This window comes from Triturus cristatus, chromosome 2_1 (genome assembly GCF_964204655.1).
Source record: "Triturus cristatus chromosome 2_1, aTriCri1.1, whole genome shotgun sequence".
Classification (NCBI taxonomy): domain Eukaryota; kingdom Metazoa; phylum Chordata; class Amphibia; order Caudata; family Salamandridae; genus Triturus; species Triturus cristatus.
The window spans coordinates 344,951,694-344,965,390 of record NC_140581.1 but is presented as its reverse complement, the minus strand read 5'-3'; positions in this window follow the sequence as shown (position 1 = coordinate 344,965,390).

Sequence of the window (13,697 nt, the reverse complement as noted above, 5' to 3'; positions counted from 1 at the left end):
GGACTCTCTCAAAATGTCTCTGAGAGTCAACTATACCTTCAGTTTTTTTTCCTTGGAAGAAACGTGTTTCTGAGCCACCAAAGGCACAGATAAAGGTTTTAATGTAGGTGCAAAAACAATTGGTTCTTTGACATTTTCATAGGTTGCCTACACCCCAGTGGTACTCTGCCCCTTTCCGAAGAAGCTTTGCATTGGTTAAAAAAAAAGAGTTAAAAAAATCTGAACAAACTTAGAATAAAACTCACATAGTCCTAGGAAGGACAATCCCTTTTCCTTGTTGTCTGGTGGCAGCGCTTCCTTTATGACACGGACTAGAGAATGTTTGGATACCATCACTGATAGAAATCGTATGCTCCGGATAGTTAACTTGCGCTCTGTACAGATTGCATTTCTCCACTGCCAGAACCAAAACCATTTTTTTTAATCAGGCGCACATGTCCTTGAGGACACTTTCATGTTCCATTTGGTTCAAAATGTCATCCAGGAAACATTTTACTCTGTCATCCAGATCTTTAAACATAAGCAACATGGCACGCTGGAATACAGATGAGGCAGATGTCAGATCAAATGGCATGCTCTTATACCTTTACAAACCGACAAATGGGGCTACAAAAGTAGTAAACGCTGTGGACTTCTTTGTTAATTCTATCTGGTGATATGCCTGTCAGAGGTCAAGAGCAGAAAAAAACTGCAGAACCTTACAACATAGATATCATTTGATTGATTTTTGGTGAAGGATGTGTGTCTGTAATTATGTTAGCATTAAGTGGCATTAATTCAACACATGCAACATATCCACTCAGAAAATGTCACCTCCTCAATTACGTCTTCTTGTTTAAGAGTCTCTAGATCATGTAGGTCCATGTGGATACAAATTGGCACACCTTTCACATTTTGTCTGACCGGTACTGTTCTATCCCTGAGTTTAATCTCATGAACATAATCCTTTCATTTACCCAATTAAACGTTGATCACCTTGAGCAGTAGCGGCTCGTGGTGGGAGTGCTGCGGGGTGGTGGGCGTGTTAAATGGTAGCGGCAGTTTCAGTCGATAACCTTTCAAGTATTTGCCCGGCGGTAATCGCCTCTCATACCACTCGATAATTTACCAATGAAAGAGGCAGGCGCCGGAGACTGGAAGGCAGGAAACAAAGTTTTATTCCGTCGGAGCAGAACACATCAGATCAGACAGCAAGGTATCGTCACGAGGTCCTCTAACCGCATCTCTGAGACCTGGTCTCTTATACACCGGTTTATTGCTTTATTACACATAGTACATTCTTGAGATTCTCTTGATGCATGAAAGAACATCCCCTGAAACCCCGGCTCAGATCCGATCCCACACATAGTTACAGTAGAGGTTCCCACCCTACCCGCAGTGGGAGATGGCTATCGCGCAGCAGGAAATTCCGCCAATTCCCGGGGGTGTGTGCGACCGGCCGGGTCTCAGGGGGTAGGGGCTTTGATCCATTGTAATCCCTTTGATGTGGGGTGTTTCCCTTACAGAAGGGGCAATAAACTGCATCCGCAGGGCTAGGTGATGGCCTGGGACCAGTTCGGACAATGGGGCGCAGAGGAAGGGGGGTTATCAAAGGTGCGGCATGACCATGTATGGGATGTCGGTCGGATGTGGTTCCGTAGCAGGGTCGCGCTGAAGGAGAGGGTTTATGGCCCGTGTATGAGAGAGCGGGGGTGGCCGGCGCGCGGGGGGATGTTCGCAGCGCCAGGGGGAAGCGCTGGTGATCGAGAATGAGCGGGGAGAGAGTGGGGTGCCTAAAATGGCAGCCGTGCATTCGCTGTGCGTGGCGCTGGGGAGAGGCAAGATGGCGCAGATAATGTTCAGTTTGCAAGCTAAATTTCCACAGTCCTCCCTTTTAACATATCTCGCCAGCTTGCCTGGCTGTCATTTATCTTCGTTAACCTTCAGCTATAATATCGTTAATGTCTTTCGTACATTCCTTAAAGATACAGAGTTTTTAGGGCAGGCAGGAGTAATCTGACACATTTGCTTATAGTTACATACAGGTGATAAAGTAGACGAGGAGGTAGTACACACAGAGGTACATCAGCTGTGCCGCATGTCAGGCCCAGGGACAGGAGGAGGGGAGTTTGTTTGAGCACAAATAGGATACTGTAAAGCAAACAGGATGTTTCCGGCAAAGCAAGGGATATTTTATACATTACTTAAGGCCCAGTCATTGTGGATCGAAAATAGTCAGTATAGTCGTGTACAGGGCTGGTGTTGTATGAATGTTACTATACAGAGTTACATTTTCTTAACTTCTCAGTGTACAGTCGGAAGTGATTGATGCAACATCATGAAAACTTGATAAGAAGATAGTTAATATAAAAAGGTGGTTGGGAGAGGATTTTCAACTTTGACATGGGTTCTTCTTTCCAGTGTCCTTTTTTATAAAGAGCCATCACTGGTAAGCTCTTATTGTTGTTCTTCTTTCGTTGGCACTGTTGAGCACCGGCGGTGGAGCTAAGGTCCAGCTCAAATCCAATTTCTCACGTTGCAGGGTGTGATCATTCATTGTTCTCTGATCACAGCCCTGTTCCTTAACACAGTTCACCATAGGTACTTTGAGACAGGGTACCTGCTTTTTGTTCTTCTGTGGGTAAATCCGATTTATAATCCATATAAAAGAGGGTGAGAGAGAGTGGGGTGTGACGTGCTTCGGGATGCCGAGGGAAGAGGGGGTGGAGTGGGATCGGATCAAAAATGTGGACCAAGGGGAGTAGAATCTTCCAGCACTGGGCCCATCAATCGGGCCCGACGGGTTGAGACTTCAGGCACGCTGGTCGGTGAGCAGGGGGCCTCGATGTAGCCCTTTGCGCTTATCATCCTGAAAATGGTGTCTCGTCTCACGCCCTTTTTGCTTCGTAGCTTCCCCCTTGGTCGATGTCATAGATGTTCCATGGTCTGCAGCCAGGCTGAGCGTCACGTCCGACCCCTCCCTTCCGATGGCAGCACGTTATCTTTAAATGGGTACAAGAAACAAAAATCTTAGAGAGTTGGCAGGGAAGACATCTACATACTTCATCCTCTCTCCCAACCACCGAGTAGTTGCGGACATATTTTTATCGGTTGCTGCATGATTGGTGTCTTTTAACTCTGACGTTAGTGTGTGCGTTACTAATCTATTAATCATTGCTGTGGTGCAAGTTTCTGTGGGTGTCCCTGTCCATCGTCTGGCCCCCTAGGTGCCGATTCCTGCGCCCGATACTGGTTGCAGGAAGCCTGACATCTGTCAACCTTCTAGTCTATAAAAAAATTCGAACCGGCTTCTCCGGCAGAGGCTCGTTCGTCCCAACACAAGTTTTGTTACTACATATTTCTTTCCGAGGACTGCTAAGTTTATAAAAAGAAAGTGCGAGGTGCTACTGTCACGGGTTCACGAGTATCCATTTCGGGGAGGAACATAAGCTAAGCATTATTTTTGCTGGCGACAATAGATAACCCTTTATCAGTTTAGGCGATGTTTTATTAGTGAATAAGGTCATCAGCTGTGTCGTTCGAAATACTCTGAGGCGGCTAGTATAGGGCTGGGGTTATCTTGGGAGAACGGGGTGCTTTTAGACATTCTATTTCGGGGTAATTGGGCGGGGGTAATTCTGGGCGGTGGAGATGGTGTTGTTAAAGCTCTGAAAAAAAACGGAAACCACTGACATATAGTCCCCGTGATGAGGGCCAAATTGGGAGACATCAGTCGTCTTACCCGTCCCTTCTTTTCTCAGCCAATTAAGCTCAATATTTGTAGAAAGGAGAGGTATTAACGTGGCAAAGTACGGTCGTTTTGTTTCAGTCAATTTGTTCGAACACCACCGTGCTCCAGGCCAATTATACACTTACCGAGGAGGTATGTGTCGTTAATTTATTCAAACAGAAAAGAGGGTAAGAAGGCTTTTTAGTGAGGGAGGGAGTGAGAGGGAGAGAGAGAGAGAGAGGGAGAGAGAGAGAGAGAGAGAGAGAGAGAGAGGGAGAGAGGGAGAGAGAGAGAGAGTGAGAGAGAGAGAGAGAGAGAGAGAGAGAGAGAGAGAGAGAGAGAGGTGTGCGTCAAGTAGGCTATTTGGCATACATACGATACAAAATGAGAGAGACATGGGTAAGATAATAGGCCACTTGGTGCACACACAACATGGAGTAGCATGGATCTGTTCCATGTAAGAAAACACGAGCGGGGAAAAGACATAAATTCAGTGATCACGTACACACAAATGCCGGATAGGGTGTGACAGTACATGCATGCAAGACGGAGACTCAGGGCTACGTTGAGTATGGGGACCTCTCCTTTCCTGTCCTCTTTTTCTATGCTGCGTACTTTCAGTATTTTGTAGTTCATTTTAGGGGGTGTCGGACCCTGTATTCTCCTCCCTTTGATCGATGGTGAGCATTTCAATCATACAGTGACGCTCTCTCTCCAAGTGACCTAAGCATGAGATGCACACACATTCATACCGTGTAATTATAGCACACACGCACAATCATGCCATACAGTTTCTTATGTTCTCAATGGTGGTCTGCACTTCACGCACTATCTCACAATGTTTGTCTAAATTTTCCCTGATATTGAACTCGGTGCGGTCCATGTCCACTTCATTCTTCAGTCGGAGCTTCGTTGTGACCTATAGAGGGGAAAAAGAGGGGAGGGGATGTGCAGTATTCAAAGTACCCCAGCGTGCGCAGACACGAAAAAGTTCTACTTACCACGTACCAAGCTAGTCACAGGAATGGGTGATACCACAGACCTATTATTCTCTTTGTCCGAGACAAAGATGCTCTAATTTATTTCATTTCCTAAATTCGGGTTCCCTTGTCATATATGCATTTCTCAATCGGTCGTGTATTAGGGTGCAAGATACCATACCTTGCGTTCGGCATATACCCTGAGCTATGGTTGACCATGGTTTAACAACTCTTGGAAAAAGATAGGTGTGATGGGTACAAATTCCGTTAATCAAAAAGATTCAGGCAAATGGGGACTGCATTATCTGTTTTCTATTGCTTGGGGGTAACAATCATTTATTCAAATGAAGAAATCTCTATCAACCTATGTGATTAGTCATGGCACTGATTCCGTAATTCTTTCAAGAGACCCTTTATTTAAAACAATGTCAGCATACAAGATACGGGCCTACAACCGTTCAGGCCGGCCACGTGGTGGGGAGGCGTCGAGTGTCATGAGCAACGCTACTACGGCATAAAATCGGTTCCCTTCCTGCCCCTCCCTGACCATCATGTGTGGAAGCATCGTATATATATATATATATATATATATATATGTCTCTTTTTAACACAAATGTCACGTGACTGGGACGCCATAACGGGTTGTAGGCCTCTCCTACATCGGCGCCATCTTGGGGCGAGGTCGGGCCAGAGTACAGTCTAAGTCTTTCCATGAATTAGCTGTTGGACCAGAATTCCTTTCAGTAGTTCGAGAACTTTCGTTAGCGTCAACTTTGCGTCAGCATGGCGTCACTGCGACCCCGTAGAAATGCCATGGTTCGTTCTTGGGGCGGGGCAGCAGGCGGGTTCTTCCGCTGACGCTTCGAACCAGTCTTTCTCACTGCACCAAGCGGAGGCAAGGTGGCTGCTGTCCGGGGCAAAAGAGCAGTGGCAGCGGTTTGTCCTTACCGGAAGTCCGCGGGAGTTGAGTGTCAAATGACTCCAGCCGATTCTGCAAGGCTGAGGGGAGCATCTTGTCAAGGGTGGGGCCCATGCCCAAGCAGACAAGCTTTCGAGTCCAGAATTGTCTCACGGTGGGCTTTAGGCCTGGATCCGGAGGAGCCGACCGCCGGAGTTCAAGGGCAGCAGTAGCAGCAGCTCTTCGGTACAGCCACCGGAGAGGAGCCAACAGCAGTAACAACGGCAGTTCGGATGGTACTGCCACCGGGGTGATTCCAGTAGCAGCGACGACAGCAGTTTGGATGGTATCACCACCGGGGTGGGTCCCCGATTACCTGGCTGCGGGGGCCCACTCCTCGCGTCGGGTGCTAGCGGCAGTCCTGGTGAACCCTGTGCTTGGGTGGTTGCCTGGCGGCCGCGTGCAGGGGCGCCGGCTCAGCCGAACGGCGAATGAAGTGGCAGGGCGCAACTCAGCTGGCTGACGTGTGAAATGATGCGGTTGGGGTGCCCTCATCTGCTGGCGAGCCTCCACCTGGGGAGGCGGGGGAGGCCCGTCCGCGTCGCTTCCCCCCGCCAGGGCATCAGCCCTTATTGAAGAAAGAAGAAAGAAAGCGGGAAGATCCGCACAGCGTGGCAGGGTGAAATTCAGCAGGCCGATGAAAAAGATGGCTGGGGCGTCCTCATCTGCTGGTGAGCCTCCACCTGGGGAGGTGGGGGAGGCCCCTCTGCGTCGCCTCCCCCCGTCAGGGCATCAGCCCTTATTAAAGAAAGAAGAAGAGAAAACGGAAAGGCCCGCACAGCGTGGCGGGCTCCGCCTTGGGGTTGCCAGAACTTCGGCGCTTCGTATAGCCTCCGGCCTATTCGCACAGTCGTCCGCCACTGATGTCAATGGATTTTTGCATGGCTTTTATAGCCCAAAGCCGACTAAAAGAACCGCCCAAAACAGGCCAATGTTGCAATTTCGAGGAAGGAGAGGCGAGGACGGTGTCACGTGGACGTTAAGGCTTTGGGATGGAGGTTGCAGCAGACTGTCATGTAAATAGTTGTTTTAAAACGTGTTTTAGCCTGGTTACCCTGTTGGTGTGTTCGTTATATCTTATAAGTTATTAAAATGTTATAACTATACTACTTCGTTGGAGTGTTTGTACCTATTTGCAATTTGATGACGAGCACAAGGAGGTTACTGTGCAATCGGAAAAATAACATAGACCAATTGCGCGCAATCTAGCCCTAGTTCGGTGACGTCGATGGTGGGTGTCAGCAGGCTTCCGTTTGTGCGGGATTTTGTCATGCTTATTGGGCGGGGTGGGCAGTAGGGCAGACAGGTTTAGGTAGCGAGAGTAATGGAGTCGGGCTACCTCGTGGCCGTCTCGACCGTGAGCTTGACTCCTTCCCTTGGTTTCATATGTCCCACAAAGGGCTAACTCCTAGCGTTACTTTAGTTTTTGTAAGGCCAAAAAGGATCCCACCAGTGCCTTTACTATTTTGTCGATTCCTGTTCGTTCATTCTTCGTTAATCGATTCATTCTGGTGGAATCTTTCTTTCCCATCTCATGGTCATCTAGCGTTATTGCCGATGTTGTGTTCAGCACAGGAGGCTCGGCCGGCGCGGAGGCCGTGAGGACCGAGGCCCCTGTACTGCTTTCGCTCGTGTTCGGGGGTTGTGGGTGTTGCACGACTGACTGGGAGGGTGCATATGGAGGGGGCATGTAAATGATCGGGGGACCTAACAGTAATTCGTCATTCGTTCGCTGCTTGGAGGACAACTCAGGGTAGAGCAAAGAAGGGGTCCTAACAGCGTACTGTCCTGATGTTTCGGGCTCCTGTCTTAGTTTAGTTTCCCTTCTCTCCTTTATTTCTTCTTCTAACTTTCTAGCGGCAAGGTGAGCTGCCTTTCGTAATTCCTTTTCTGCTTTTACTTCTTCCCTCTTTTTCCGTTGCGTTGCTTCTTTGCGCCACGTGCCAATACTGTCAAGCATAGTAGGCGTGGTCTTATTGCTACGCAGGGCTATTTCTAGCACTTCTATCTTATGGTCGTCGAAGGATCCCATCAGTGGCCACTGACTCTCGGGGTCCTTCTTTGTATATTTATGCCATAGCTTGGTATAAGCTACGGCGACTAGTCCATATTTAGTGAACATGTCCTTATTAGGGGTGCCCTCCAGTGGAGCCGGATGGTTCACCTCTAATAAGCGGTCCGGGCAGAACCAACTACCAATCAGTGGGGAGAAGATAGGCATGACGGGTTTCAACGGGGACAAAAGTCAGCACTACCTATCTTTTCACTGCTTGCAAAGACTAGACAGAATATCTCTATTCTTCGTTATTTGTAAGCAGAGAATACCTCCAAAGAACCAATATCGAACAACTAGTGTTCGGACAATCAATCAATCAATCAATCAATCAATGGGAGATAAAGATAGGCATGACGGGTTTCAACGGGGACAAAAGTCAGCATTACCTACCCTTCACTATTTGCAAAGACTAGACAGAATATTTCTATTCTACGTTATTTGCAAACAGAGAATATCTCAAAGAGCACTATTCTTCAAAACAATCAATGTTCGGACAATCAATCAGTGGGGAGATAAAGATAGGCACAACGGGTTTCAACGGGGACAAAAGTCTGCGTTACCTACCCTTCACTATCTGCAAAGGGAGAGAGAGAGAGTATTTCTACTCCTCCCCGTTTGTAGACAGCGAATATCTCAAAGAGAACAATCAATGAGCACAATCAATGAGCAATACTAGTATTCAAAAAGCTTCGGACAATCAATCAATTATTTCGCAATTTGTCGTGTATCACGACCTTACCCGGACCGCGTGGACAGTTTCTCGTCTTCCGCCTCCAGCGCCCGATCGTCCTCTACTCTCCGTATTTGCCGCGGCACTCCTGATGGTTCCCAGTCAGGACCGTAGATCACTCGAGAGAGGTCTGCTCGGAACCAGTGAAGTTCGGATGATCGGCTGCCAGACGAGGGTCTATTGGGCAGGAGCTCTCCCGATCGTTGCAGTCGTTCACTCTGTCGTCGGGACCTCTCCCACTGGATCCACGTGTCGCTGATGGGCCCCACGTTTGGGACGCCAATTGTTAAATGGTAGCGGCAGTTTCAGTCGATAACCTTTCAAGTATTTGCCCGGCGGTAATCGCCTCTCATACCACTCGATAATTTACCAATGAAAGAGGCAGGCGCCGGAGACTGGAAGGCAGGAAACAAAGTTTTATTCCGTCGGAGCAGAACACATCAGATCAGACAGCAAGGTATCGTCACGAGGTGCTCTAACCGCATCTCTGAGACCTGGTCTCTTATACACCGGTTTATTGCTTTATTACACATAGTACATTCTTGAGATTCTCTTGATGCATGAAAGAACATCCCCTGAAGCCCCGGCTCAGATCCGATCCCACACATAGTTACAGTAGAGGTTCCCACCCTACCCGCAGTGGGAGATGGCTATCGCGCAGCAGGGAATTCCGCCAATTCCCGGGGGTGTGTGCGACCGGCCGGGTCTCAGGGGGTAGGGGCTTTGATCCACTGTAATCCCTTTGATGTGGGGTGTTTCCCTTACAGTAGGGGCAATAAACTGCATCCGCAGGGCTAGGTGATGGCCTGGGACCAGTTCGGACAATGGGGCGCAGAGGAAGGGGGGTTATCAAAGGTGCGGCATGACCATGTATGGGATGTCGGTCGGATGTGGTTCCGTAGCAGGGTCGCGCTGAAGGAGAGGGTTTATGGCCCGTGTATGAGAGAGCGGGGGTGGCTGGCGCGCGGGGGGATGTTCGTAGCGCCAGGGGGAAGCGCTGGTGATCGAGAATGAGCGGGGAGAGAGTGGGGTGCCTAAAATGGCGGCCGTGCATTCGCTGTGCGTGGCGCTGGGGAGAGGCAAGATGGCGCAGATAATGTTCAGTTTGCAAGCTAAATTTCCGGGGGAGGGGCAGGGTGGGGGGTAGTAAACTCCGGCTTACGGCCAACCGGAGGTAAGTACATAAATAAATAAATAAATAAAATGAATTACATTGCGCGTGCTGCAACGCCATTTGCGTACGATGGTTCAGGGCATCGATTCTACTTCATCACCTAGCTCACTAGTGGCACTGGATTTCTCTGAAACCTGAGCTACTCTAAAACTGGCAGCACATTTACTCTCCTTACAAACCTCAGCACAGTGCTTGTCCTATTTTATGTATTACAACTCTTGCTTATGGCAGGACAACCCTTATTTGAGTCTAGATGGAATATGCTGCCACAACAATAACAATTTTATTCCAAGTGTCGAATTTACCAGGTTAATTAATAGCAAACGATTCTTCTTTTCATTTCTGTCCTTTGTAACTTCCTTTACCCATGACAACTATTGTTCAATGGCTTTAGCTGACTTTATGACTTCCTCTAGAATTAGATTTTCCATGTCCCATAGCTTTTCCTGCACCCTGTTATTATTAGTGCTAATCATAAGTTGATCACACAACATTTCTTTTGTGGCAGGATCAAAGTCACAAGAAACTTAGAGACCGTTCAGTGCTGTCAAGAATTTATCAACTGATTCTCCTTCTCTCTACCTTCACATGTCAAAAGTATCTTTCAAATCTAATATTTGTGGTTTGTTTAAAATATCCTTCCAAAGGTAGTAGTGCTTCCTCATGTCATCATACTCCTCTTCACCTTCCAGTAGTTCAAACTTAGGGAGGGTTTTAAAAATCTCCTGCCCTTCAGATCCTAACAGTGAAGAAGGATTTCCTTACAGCATACAGAAGAACATTTACATGTGTCTATGGCAAAAATATAATTTTGGAATTATTCCTTCCATTTTGTAAGAACTTTGGATGTCTGTGATTATGAGGAAATTTGCACAGAACATGAGGTTGAACGAGGAAGAATGTAACAAAATGTCACCAAATCTACAAACAACTAGAAACATGATGTTAAGTTCCGGATGGCACTGCAGGATCACAGCAAGTAGTATATCACAGTAACTTCAATCAAATGCCAGATGGAAACCAGCTTAAGGAAATCAGTACCCTCATCCTCGTCGCCAAAATGTAGTGTCACGATCAAAACAGAAGAGAAAACAAAAAAGTGATGGATAGAATGCTGGAATTAATCTCAGTCGCTGGTATATTACAAGGGATACATGCAATTCTATAATTATTTTTCACCGATGCCACCTCAGTTTGAATTCAGTCATTTGCAAATGAGTCTTGACCCTACTCCAATGAGAACCGTCCAGCCCGAACTTCCAGGTCAGATCCTCCTTGAACCAAAACACCAGTTTCACCTTAGTTAGATCTCATCAACCAGGTATGTCTTGGTTCCAATGATAAAGAGGGGCCTTTTAGGATGGCGAAAATACTTTAGTCCGCCCGCCACCCTTGCGGTGCTGGGACCGGCCACCAGCGGTCCCTCCATTCCCAGCATTGTGGCGGGCGGTGTTCACAGCACTGCCCACCACAATGCTGTGGCTGCACTGTGTGCATTTGCATGCACAACATGGCAGGCACCGCGCGGTGCCTGCCACGTCGACCATGCAAATGCAGGGGGGTACCATAGGTACCCCCATGTGCCCTCCCCACCCCCCCAACATCCAGGGGGACCGCAACGGGCCCCCAACTCAGGAATCCGCATGCCTTTCCGTGAAAGGCTGCTTTCCGCTGGCATCCTAATATGGCTGGCGGTGTCTAGCAGACACCGCCACCATATGCAACCCTTTTCCGCCAGATCGACCTGTCGACCAGGCAGAAAAGCGGCAGACGGTCTTGCCGTCCGCCGTGGTCCCCCCGCCATCATAATATGGCAGGGGGGAAATGGGAGGCGGGCGGGGTATGATGTAGGGCATATCGAAAACCCCCATACGGGCGGTGGCGATCCGCCCTACATCATAATAGACCCCAGGGTGTCCGAGACCAACGTCTGGACATACCTGTATACTGTAAGAAATGAGGGTCTCTAGTTGGCAGTGGTATACACCCTGTCAGGTAGGGACCCTTCCTTCTAGTAAGGATGAGTAAAGTACACACCTAAGTTTGACTGTGCTCACCCTCTGGTAGCTTGGCACAGAGCAGTCAGGCTAAACTACAGCGACAATGTGTAAATCATTTTCATATAATCCACAATTACATAGTGGAAACACCACAAATGGACACCACACCAGTATAGAAAAATAAAGTATCCTTATCTAAATCAAACAAGACCAAAACAACAAAAATCCAACATACAGATATCAAAATATGACTTTTAAAACGTAAAAACAGTTCTGTCCATAAGACACTACGGCTGCTCAGCAAAGTACCTTTGATGCGTCAGAATTACAGGATGAAAACAGGCGCAAGGAAGGTGATGTATTGATTCCTTACTCACAGGGAAGGTAATGCATCAGTTCTTTGCTTCGGGGGGGGGGGGGGGATTCATCGGTTCCTTACTGCCAAACAGGGGAGATGATGCGTTGGTTCCTTACTGAAGAGGAGGTGATGCGTCGGTTTCTTACTGCAAGAGGCGGTAATGTGTCGGTTTCTTACTGAAAAGCCCAGCGTCATTGCATATTTGGTGCACAGGTGTGATGCGTTGTGCATCGGAGGTGATGCATCACTTTGCGAAGCTTCATGCAGACCAATGTCAGTGCTGGGGACTGTGTGGTGAGGCTCCACATCGTCCGGTATCTGCTCCGAGGAGCTGTCAGCTCTGCGGCAGAACTCGGCGAGGCTTTACGTTGTCCGGCGTCAGTTCCAAAAGGCTTTGTAGGGCTTTGCGTTGGTTCTTACAGAGATCAGCTGCAGAACACACTTCTGAGGCCCTTAGTGTGGAGGGAGACACCTCACACAAGGGTAGGAATCACAGATGGCAGAGTCCAGCAGCACCAACAGAGTTGCAAGAAGTGTTTTGTGTCCATGAGACTTCTTAACAGGAGGCAATAACACACAAGCCCTTGGAGAAACTTCACAAGCAGGATACACAGCAAAGTCTAATCCTTTGCCCTCTCCAAAGCAGAAGCAGCAACTTTAGGCCAACCCAGCAAAGCAACATACAGCAAAAGGGCAGTACTCCTCACAGCTCTTCTCCTTGGCAGAGGTTCCTTGTTGTTCCAGAAGTGTTCTAAAGTTCTGGGGTCTTGGGTCTAATACTTATACCCATTCTCCCTTTAAAGTATTTGTCAGAATGTTTCTCTTCCTCAGTAAAACCAGATCTGTCCTCCCTGGGCCAGCCACACTACAGGGAGTGGAGACAGCATTGTGCAAGGCAGCCACATCCTATTCAGGTGGTAGTGACAACTCCTCCCACCACTCTAGCCAAGGATGACTCTTCAGAATATGAAGGGCACCCCTCAGCTCCCTTTGTGTGAGTATCTGGAGTGAATGCACAAACAGCCCCTGTCAGTCTAAAAGATGTTGGTTCCACAAGCAGGCAGAAGCAGACAGAATGGTAAAGCAAGAAAATGCCCACTTTCTAAAAGTGGCATTTTCAAACACACAATTTAAAAAAACATCCTCACTAAAATATTTATTTTTAAATTCTGAGTTCAGGAAACCTAAACTCCAAATCTCTAGCTGTTCCCAATTGAGAGTTACATTTGTAAGATGTTACAAGGCAGCTTCAATGATAAACTATGGTAGAGCCAGTCCTTGCAATAGTGAAAAGCGAAATTGCCAGTATTCACTATCAGGACATGTAAAACATACCCGTTCATGTCCTACATTTCACATACACTGCATCCTGCCCATGGGGGACGTGTGGGTCTACGTTTGGGGTGACTTACTTGTAAGGAAAGGGAAGGTTAGGGTCTGGCAAATGGGTGCACTTGCCAGGGACATGGCAGTTTAAAACTGAATGCGCAGACACTGCAGTGGCAGGTCTGAGACACATTTTAAAGGCTACTTGTGTGGGTGGCACAATCAGTGCACCAGGCTCCCTAGTACATCATCAGGTAAGGGTGCCTACAAGGGTTTCTTTCTCATAGTAGTTTTCATGTGTTCTGAAATCAATTATGATACGCTCTAAACAGTAGCTTACGGTAAATTCTTTTTTCAAAATGCTTTCTTATTTAACGTGAATCAATCTAAACAAAACTTTTATCAA